Genomic DNA, 7946 nt, shown 5'->3' with positions numbered 1-7946 from the left:
CTCTACGGCAGCTGGAACCACTACTTTCCGCGCAGCGCAGGTAGCGCTGGCCGGGTGACTGCACCCACGCTGTGAAGAATCGCACATGCAGCCTCGGCCGTGGCCGTCGCTTACGCCTCCGGAGTCGAGACAATGGCCGATACCGCCTCCTAATGCCGGTGCTGTCTCTGTGCTGGACCGTCACGAGCGGTCGCAGTAGCCACAAATAGCAGAGGTCGCGTCAGGGACGCCAAACAGTCGTCGGGCAGGTGCACCAGGTACTCCCACTGCCCACCGACTTCCGAGGCGCGCTCCCTTCCCCCCCCCCCCGGCCCCCGCCCCTCCTGACCGGTTCTTCAAGCCAGTCTTCTGACCCTGGACGGTAGCGCTCTGCCCAGTGCGGAGAAGCCAGGCCGCGGGGCAGGCCAGCTCTGGCATCGCGGTGCTCGGGTATCAGCGGAATCATGCTCCCTTCCGGTCGAATGCATCCAATGTCAGCTGCCGGACGTCAGTGACCGCGCGGCGGCGTGCAGGCGCGGCCAAACGTAGCCTGCGGCCGCCCAATGATTCAGCGGGGGGAGGGGTCAGACCATCCGCACGTGGAGTGTTGCTCAGCTCCAGGAAACCATGCGCGTGTGTCAGGTAGGCCGGTCCAAGCACCGCCAGTGCTTTGACAAGTTTAACGCTGTTTTGGTCTGGACGGTGTTAGACGGCAGCTCCACACAGGCCGGCCCTCGTCAGCGGGCGGCGGCGAGACCGGCGCCCACTCTCTTCCCCCCCCCCCCGGCGGGGGGGGGGAGGGGGAGCGCCGCGGACGTTGGTGAGCAATGGGACTACAAAACAGGCGCCTCTCCGCGCAGCGCGGTAGGCTAGGACTTCTCTGAGCGACGCAGATCCGGCTATCGATCAGATCAGATCTGATCTGATCTGTCTGATCTGGCGATCAGACGCTTACGAGCCTTCGGGGGACCCGATCGGACACTTTGAACCTTGGGAAACCTGGGTATAATGCTTTCCATCTCCTACAGCCGTAGACCCCCAGGACGTGTCGTAGACGTGTTGGACGTAGACGTGTCGCGCTCTCCTCTACCGAGACAGAGGGAAGAGATAGTTAAACTCCATGTAAATGGAAGCAATATATGTGATAATGTAGCATTCATTACGGTACCCCAAGTTTTGGGGCCCTCAGCCACTCTCTTCCGCGCAGCTTGGGTTCCAGCGTCTCCAACTGCGAGAAGAAAATGGGTCAATTCGGAGACTTATTTTTGGCATATGTTGGGCAGGTTGTATCACTAATCGCTGTTCAGCCACAACACGTTTTGTGACACTTGAAACTCTGCTGACTCTTAAAAATAAAGCATAAAAAACGGGCAAAGAAACTGCACGCACACCAGCACGCCATGACTCATGAAGTGAAATGGGCAGACATTTGTAATTAATGAATGACATGAGCACCCAGTAATGGCTGGTGAAATGCATTGCATTTTACCATGAGGCTGCAGAAATTAAAGATCATCAAAACATTGATTGTAACAAGTCAGCCGCGGACCTTTCAAGGGTGGCGACAATAGCGACTTGGGCATGGTGGTCAGAAGATACAACTTAAAGCTGCCACTTTTTTAAGATTTGGAATACTCGCACTCACCTCGCACCCAAATTTGAAAACCCGTACCCACCCAGCAAAAAAGCCAGCATGTGCCCGCAAGCCTTATATTTTCCATTTCAGGCACACATACGCAGCCCTGAAATACCATCAGTGCCAAACCAACAAGATGTAAAGAACCTACACACATTTTTACTCCTACTGTATCTATTTTTGTCATGGCTAACGTTGATAGACATTGTTCTGATTCTAAGTACACATACTTAGCATTATCATAAGGTGTACCATGAGAATCTACAAATCGACAAAGATGCACTCCCTCGCTCGCTTTTTCACTACCGCTGGGTGAGACTGTTGATTTTAGTCGTTAGAAGATCGTGAGCTATGTTGAATGAGCTGGTAACAAACAGTGCATACAAGAACCAATGCACCAACATGTACAATATAATCCACAACTTTTCAGGCAACAAAACGTCTCTTTCCAAGACAAAATCCTCTTGGTCCTTCAGAAGTCTTTTCAAAAGAGCCAAAAATCTATACATTGAATGGAAAGAAATAAAAGAACACCAATCAGTATCAGAATGGAAGAAGTCGACACTGAAACTGCATCTACCTAGATGTATATGATAGCTTTTCAGTGCTGTATATGCATGTATGTAAGTATACCTCTAGTAAACAAAATTGTCCATCCAAAACCCAAAGATGGTAAGAAGCTAGAACTAGCCAAGTTGCCAACTTCACGAGGAAACATTGGCATATACAACTGAAAAATGGATAATCTTACACGCTAACACATGCCATAGAAGGAATGCCAAGAACATTGCACTTGGCCAATAGGCGCCACAATAACAGCGTTTGTATTTCCATAGACAGCAGTGAGTACCTGAATAATGGCTGATACGTTTGCCTGCATACTGAGAGTCAACTGCAAAACTGTTCTTTTAATGCTCGTGTATGCTCCAAACGCCCCCGCTACGTGCGTACACTGAGTACCAACCAGCCCCGGCACCTTCCTGTCACATGGTAGGTAACAGAAGGTCAGCGCAGCGATTGGGAAATACAAGTGAGCCATGAATAACCCCATGTGTCGTCCCTGGACAGCTCATGGTCCACTTCAACGTGACTAGCAAAGACGAGCTCGTCCGTGTGCTATTTCAAAGACATCCTGTGCAACCAAGTTTCTTGAGCAGATGCCGACATACCCAGTCTTTGCTAACCTCTGTGCGCCAATTTGGTGTTTTGTTGCCTTCATTCTGAAACTATGAAGATGGTTTGGTAATCGGATTTCCTGTGCTTTTTCTCCTGTCTGTAAACCAGTGTATGCGTACAGCAGTAAGCATTGTTATAAACAGTTGCATTATTCGCATATAATGTCTGAGCTGCAGAACACTGGATTGGTTTGCTGCTGCAGATTTTACTCCCATGTTCAATAGAGGATCATGCTTTTAGTTCATTCCACGCATTGGTTGGTGTTTGCTGTTCGAACATGTCCCGTGTAGATGCATCCAAGGCTCTAAAACAACAGGTTGGGCGGCAGGCAATTGGAACCGGCACAGAAATCTAATATGCTGCTTTTTATCCATTATTTTTGCAATATTTTCATTTGAATAAAAATTGGCAAATACAGAATATCTGGCCAAGGATTATAATGCGTTATAGGAAATATGTAGATTAACATCCTCGATAGCCCAAAACTTTGACTAAATCTGGCAATATTACAATTATGGTGTTCCGGCGACATAACAAAACTGCGCTGGTTCTGCTGGCAGCATGCAGGGCGGCCCAGGCACGGTCCGCCGTTCATTGCTCGGCAGTTCCGGTGAACATTTTCTTAACAGTAAATACGATGACATTATCCTGACGTTTATGTAATCATCCTCCCTAAACTGTGTCGTGAAGTAGCCTACAAATAAATAAAACCTCTAATTTTTGGACTCTGCACCGGTGTTACATTCAAATTTGTCATGGACGTTCCATCTGTGTGTCAATCCAGGTGTATCTGTTTGTAGACATTGTAATCAGGGCGTCTATGTGAAATTTCATGCAAATAATACAATTTCAGACATAATAAGGTGAAAGGTATCATGAGCTTTCAGCATCAAGCTTTGCACTGGTTGTCTTCAGGTAGTCACCTGCCATGTTTTGATGTGTAAAAAACGATCATTGGCATGCAATCAATCATAATGCGTCCCACTTTTGATGACAATGATAATGATGTTAACATATTATTTTGAGTGCTGCACCCGTGGTAAGTGGTCAAGGATGCCAAATGAGTTAGGGCCATTAATGCATACTCACCTCAACTCACTCCACTCAGCCCCAGCAAACTGAGCAGCAGGGGAATGATGTAGCCCACCCCTCAAAAGACATCAACGAACACGTTTTGTTTCTTCCCAGATTTGACTCACTTAGTTCTCAAAGTCAGGCTGCAGGCCGAATATTTGGGGGATGGAGCCTCTGACTAAAAAGGAACTGAACCTCTGCCATGTCATTTGGTGTAAGAGATATCTTTATAGTTACTGATGTCAAGAGTGGCCCAGCACACGCATAAGGAAGATGCTCTTATGTTTCTAGTACTGGTACAATTACATAAATATGTCCAGCGCATGCCATTTGGAGCACAGGCGAAGGTTGGCACAGGTTGTCCTCCACACAGGCAACTCCTTGTGGTGTTGCAAAAGGACTAGCTGCAGCTGTTAGTACTGCATGATACATGGATAAATTACTCTGTCCCCAGATCCTGTTAGGTTCTGTGGAGCCAGCTGGCATTGCATGCCCACTAGAACTGAAATTTCCTTCCCATTGTTATACCTTGGAAGATAGTATTCTGCCCTGCACACTCAAATCTCAAGTCTGTCTCAGCCTACCAGCAGATATGGAAGAAATCAGACAAAATGCTTCAGTTCGACACTTACAGTTTTGCCTTTAGATGTGCAACTAACCACGTTTGACACATCAAACCAACTTTGCAAGGTCTCACTGTGCCAGGATCATCTACATTACAAGCAACCTACAAATTTTCAATATGTTCAGACCAAATATTTATTATTTCTTGGCTTTTGAAGGTCAGGGGCATGGGAGGGGGGGGGGAGATTACAGCTTGGGGCTGGTCTTGGTCTCTTGGAATCTGAAAATTTAGTGCTGTCCCTATGGACACTGACGGGACATAAATCATCAAAACTATATTGGAGAATCTATGTTGTCCCTGTCCGTAATTTAAGTCTGTAGAATGGCAATTTCTTCTAAGAATAACTTGCAGAAGCCTGGCTGTCCTTTTTTACCTGCGTTCAAGTCTGTATGGGTGTAACCTCAATACTGTGCATTTGGGACCATAACTGCACCGGCCCAAAATTGCAAACAACTTAAGGTTAGGCATGGCTAGGACGGTGCACAGGAGGAGCAGGCCAAAAATGGCATATACACTATTTCCTTTTGAGGGAAAGTTTCAGTTTTGACCTCATGCATGTGCTCAAAAGGGATGCATGCATTGCTATTGCCGACATCATGCAAAATCCTATTGTATCCGCCTTTCCGGCCCTTCTGTTCAGCAACATTCCTAGTGCCTCTCTTAACACGCGCTCGGGTGAGGAGTCAAATTCCCCCCGCCCCCTCCAAAGGTTTTTCCAGAATGGTTTCCGAACGACGCGGCGTAGCCGCGCCAAATTTTGCATAACTGCAGACAATTGAATGGTGGATCGTTGGCAAAAAACCTAAAACTTTGACTTACATAAGATCACGTACAGGTGAACACACCCTGTGAATGTGGTGTCTCTAGCTCTCTTAGTTCCTGAGATCTCAGGGGGTCAGATTGACCTCCCGAGCGAAGGGTACCCAACCGGCCACCCGGGCGCGTGTTAACATTGAATGTAACCGTTGCCGCCTTCTCAGTGGTTGTATACTCAAATATTTCCCTTCCATTCAGCTGATCGCTCGTTTATACGTATCACTGGTTTGAAGTAGTCCGCATCTGGATCGTTCGCAGCTAGAAACGTTCAGTGACAGAAAGGGTGATAATCATCTGAAACGTTGGTAAAAGTCGCCCTTATTGGATGTAAAACTTGGTATGGGGGACACGGGCTGGTGTTGGAATCTTTGACCAGCCACAGCTGTTTTAACACTTGGTATGACTAGGAGACATGCTGGCAAACCCCTTGAGACTTATTTTTTGGTAGAGAATGGCTTAGAAGTACTTGAAAACGATTCTTTAAAAACACGCACTGTGATACCCTTCAATACGTAAATGCCCTGGGGCAGTCCCATGGTGACGTCACCATGGGATTGCCAGGTCTAGTCCTGACTAGGTTCCGAACCCCCCCCCCCCCCCCCTGGTTGCCTCCATCAGATGTGCCTGCAAGCTGTCCAGTGTTTGCACGTGATCTGTGCTCTCTGTCACCCGTGCTTTAATTGACAAGTGGCGTGTCAAATCCTGGAGTATAGTTTTGCAAAGTATGCTTGGGCTGGGCTGAGTATGGATAGATGGCAAACTTGGGTTGGTTGGGGCCGGAGTTGTAGCCCATTAAGGCGATAAGAAATAACATTCATGGTGGAATCTGACTACTGTGTAATTATTTGAGAATGGTTCTTGCTCGTATGCTGAGATTTCAGAAAATATTGCCCCCATCAGAATGTACAGCGAAGTGAATAAGTAAATGTGCCTAACTGTAAGCTGGAGTTATTTAGCTATGGTAGTTTTCTCTTGAAGCTCCAGGACGTCAATGTTTGTGTGATCACGAAGTAGCATGTCATGCATTGCTGGGGAACTTGATAATGGAAGAAAACGTTCCTATTTTATCTGTTTATCCAAGCAAATAGCTTCTTTTTCCATCAGTATTGATGCCAACGATGGCTAGCTAAGTAGGTAATAATTTGTGACTAAGATAGCTGGGAAGTGTGATAATTTTATTTGTAGAATATCTGCCGATACCCACAAGGCAACCAGTAGCGTCTGTTAAAAGCCTGTGGACTTTTTAAGCTCGCATGTTGCGGGCCTGTGGGCTCAAAAGTAGTAGCAATAATGCAAATTTTGTCCTCACAAATACAGCCACACGGGGAATGTTGGTTCAGCACATTTCACGTATTTTGCGTCATTACTGCGCGCGCAAATACTGCGTCTGCGTGCATTTTAAATGACAGCAAAATGGTGCCGACGGGTGGTACATGGCATATACGCACCGACAAGTGACTCCGCCTCGCTGTGCGGATGATAGTGTAACTGTTTTAAGGGTTTTTATTTTTCGTTTCGTTTTTTTAGATGCCTTCTGATATGGCGTATAGTGCGGGGCTTGATGGATGCAGCTACAAGAATATTCGACATTGACGATAGTGGTGACAACTTTGGTGGGAAAGTAATGGTTCCCTGTTATCAGACTTTTCTGATCCCGGAAAGTGCATGCATCGCATTGCGTAGCTGTGATTTGTATACTGAATCAAGACAGGCCCGGTAAATCCGACTCAGACACATCGGGTACATAGTTCAAGTAATCACATGCATGTGCCGTGAATACGCTTCGTCTGACTCCAAACATGTGCCAGATTAATGGCACATGTGCCAGATTAATGTTCAGTAAATCTGGAAGCAATATTTGAGATAATGTAGCAAAGTGGCTACTTTTCAGAGCATCTGAAATTACATACACTTGTTAGTTCACCGTCACATATCGCGGCGTTGCATTGCGGCCCCGTATGCTGATATGCTGGCTTGGCTTTGAGACCTAGTTTTGTTCTTTAGTGCTATGCCCAACACCGCTGCCGCAGGTCATAGACAGATGTCAGTAACCCACAAAGCGCTCCATGTCGTGGGACTACTGCTTGGACAAAATCACATGGCGTCGAGTTATGCATACAACGTTGGTATTCATCCAGTTTTAGCTTCAGGATTTGCGGTAAACAATGTGTAACTCCGTTTGCAATTTCATACACCCAATGTAGGCTTTACGCTCTATGTATGTGTGTATGCTCATTGTGTATGCTCTATGTATGCTCATTGTGTGATTCCGTTTGGGAAAGCTCGTAATGTATATGCTGGAAATGGCATCGGCGAAGGTATAGAGGATCACTTCACGTGACAGGTATGACACGTCACTTATGTTAAATACCCGTTGTACCTGAACTTGCGTACATATGCTTTTGGTAGCTGCACGCCTTGAACTCCAGCATGAAGTGTGAGTTAGAAGGTTGACGGCTCTGTGAAAGGGACTCTGATGCACAAAACGCCAAGCAGCCTCCTTTCCCAACGTCTTGCAAACCCGGCGCAAGTCCTTTATCTGCGCTGAAGGCATTGCAAATAAATCAAGATCTTTACAAATTCCTTTACAAAACTGCATGTTTGCTTTAGCAGTGGGAAATAGCACACCACATGACGGAA

The sequence above is a fragment of the Pollicipes pollicipes genome, unplaced genomic scaffold (genome assembly GCF_011947565.3).
Source record: "Pollicipes pollicipes isolate AB1234 unplaced genomic scaffold, Ppol_2.1 Scaffold_4219;HRSCAF=4965_pilon_pilon_pilon, whole genome shotgun sequence".
Taxonomy (NCBI): Eukaryota; Metazoa; Arthropoda; class Thecostraca; order Pollicipedomorpha; family Pollicipedidae; genus Pollicipes; species Pollicipes pollicipes.
This window is presented reverse-complemented; position numbering follows the sequence as displayed.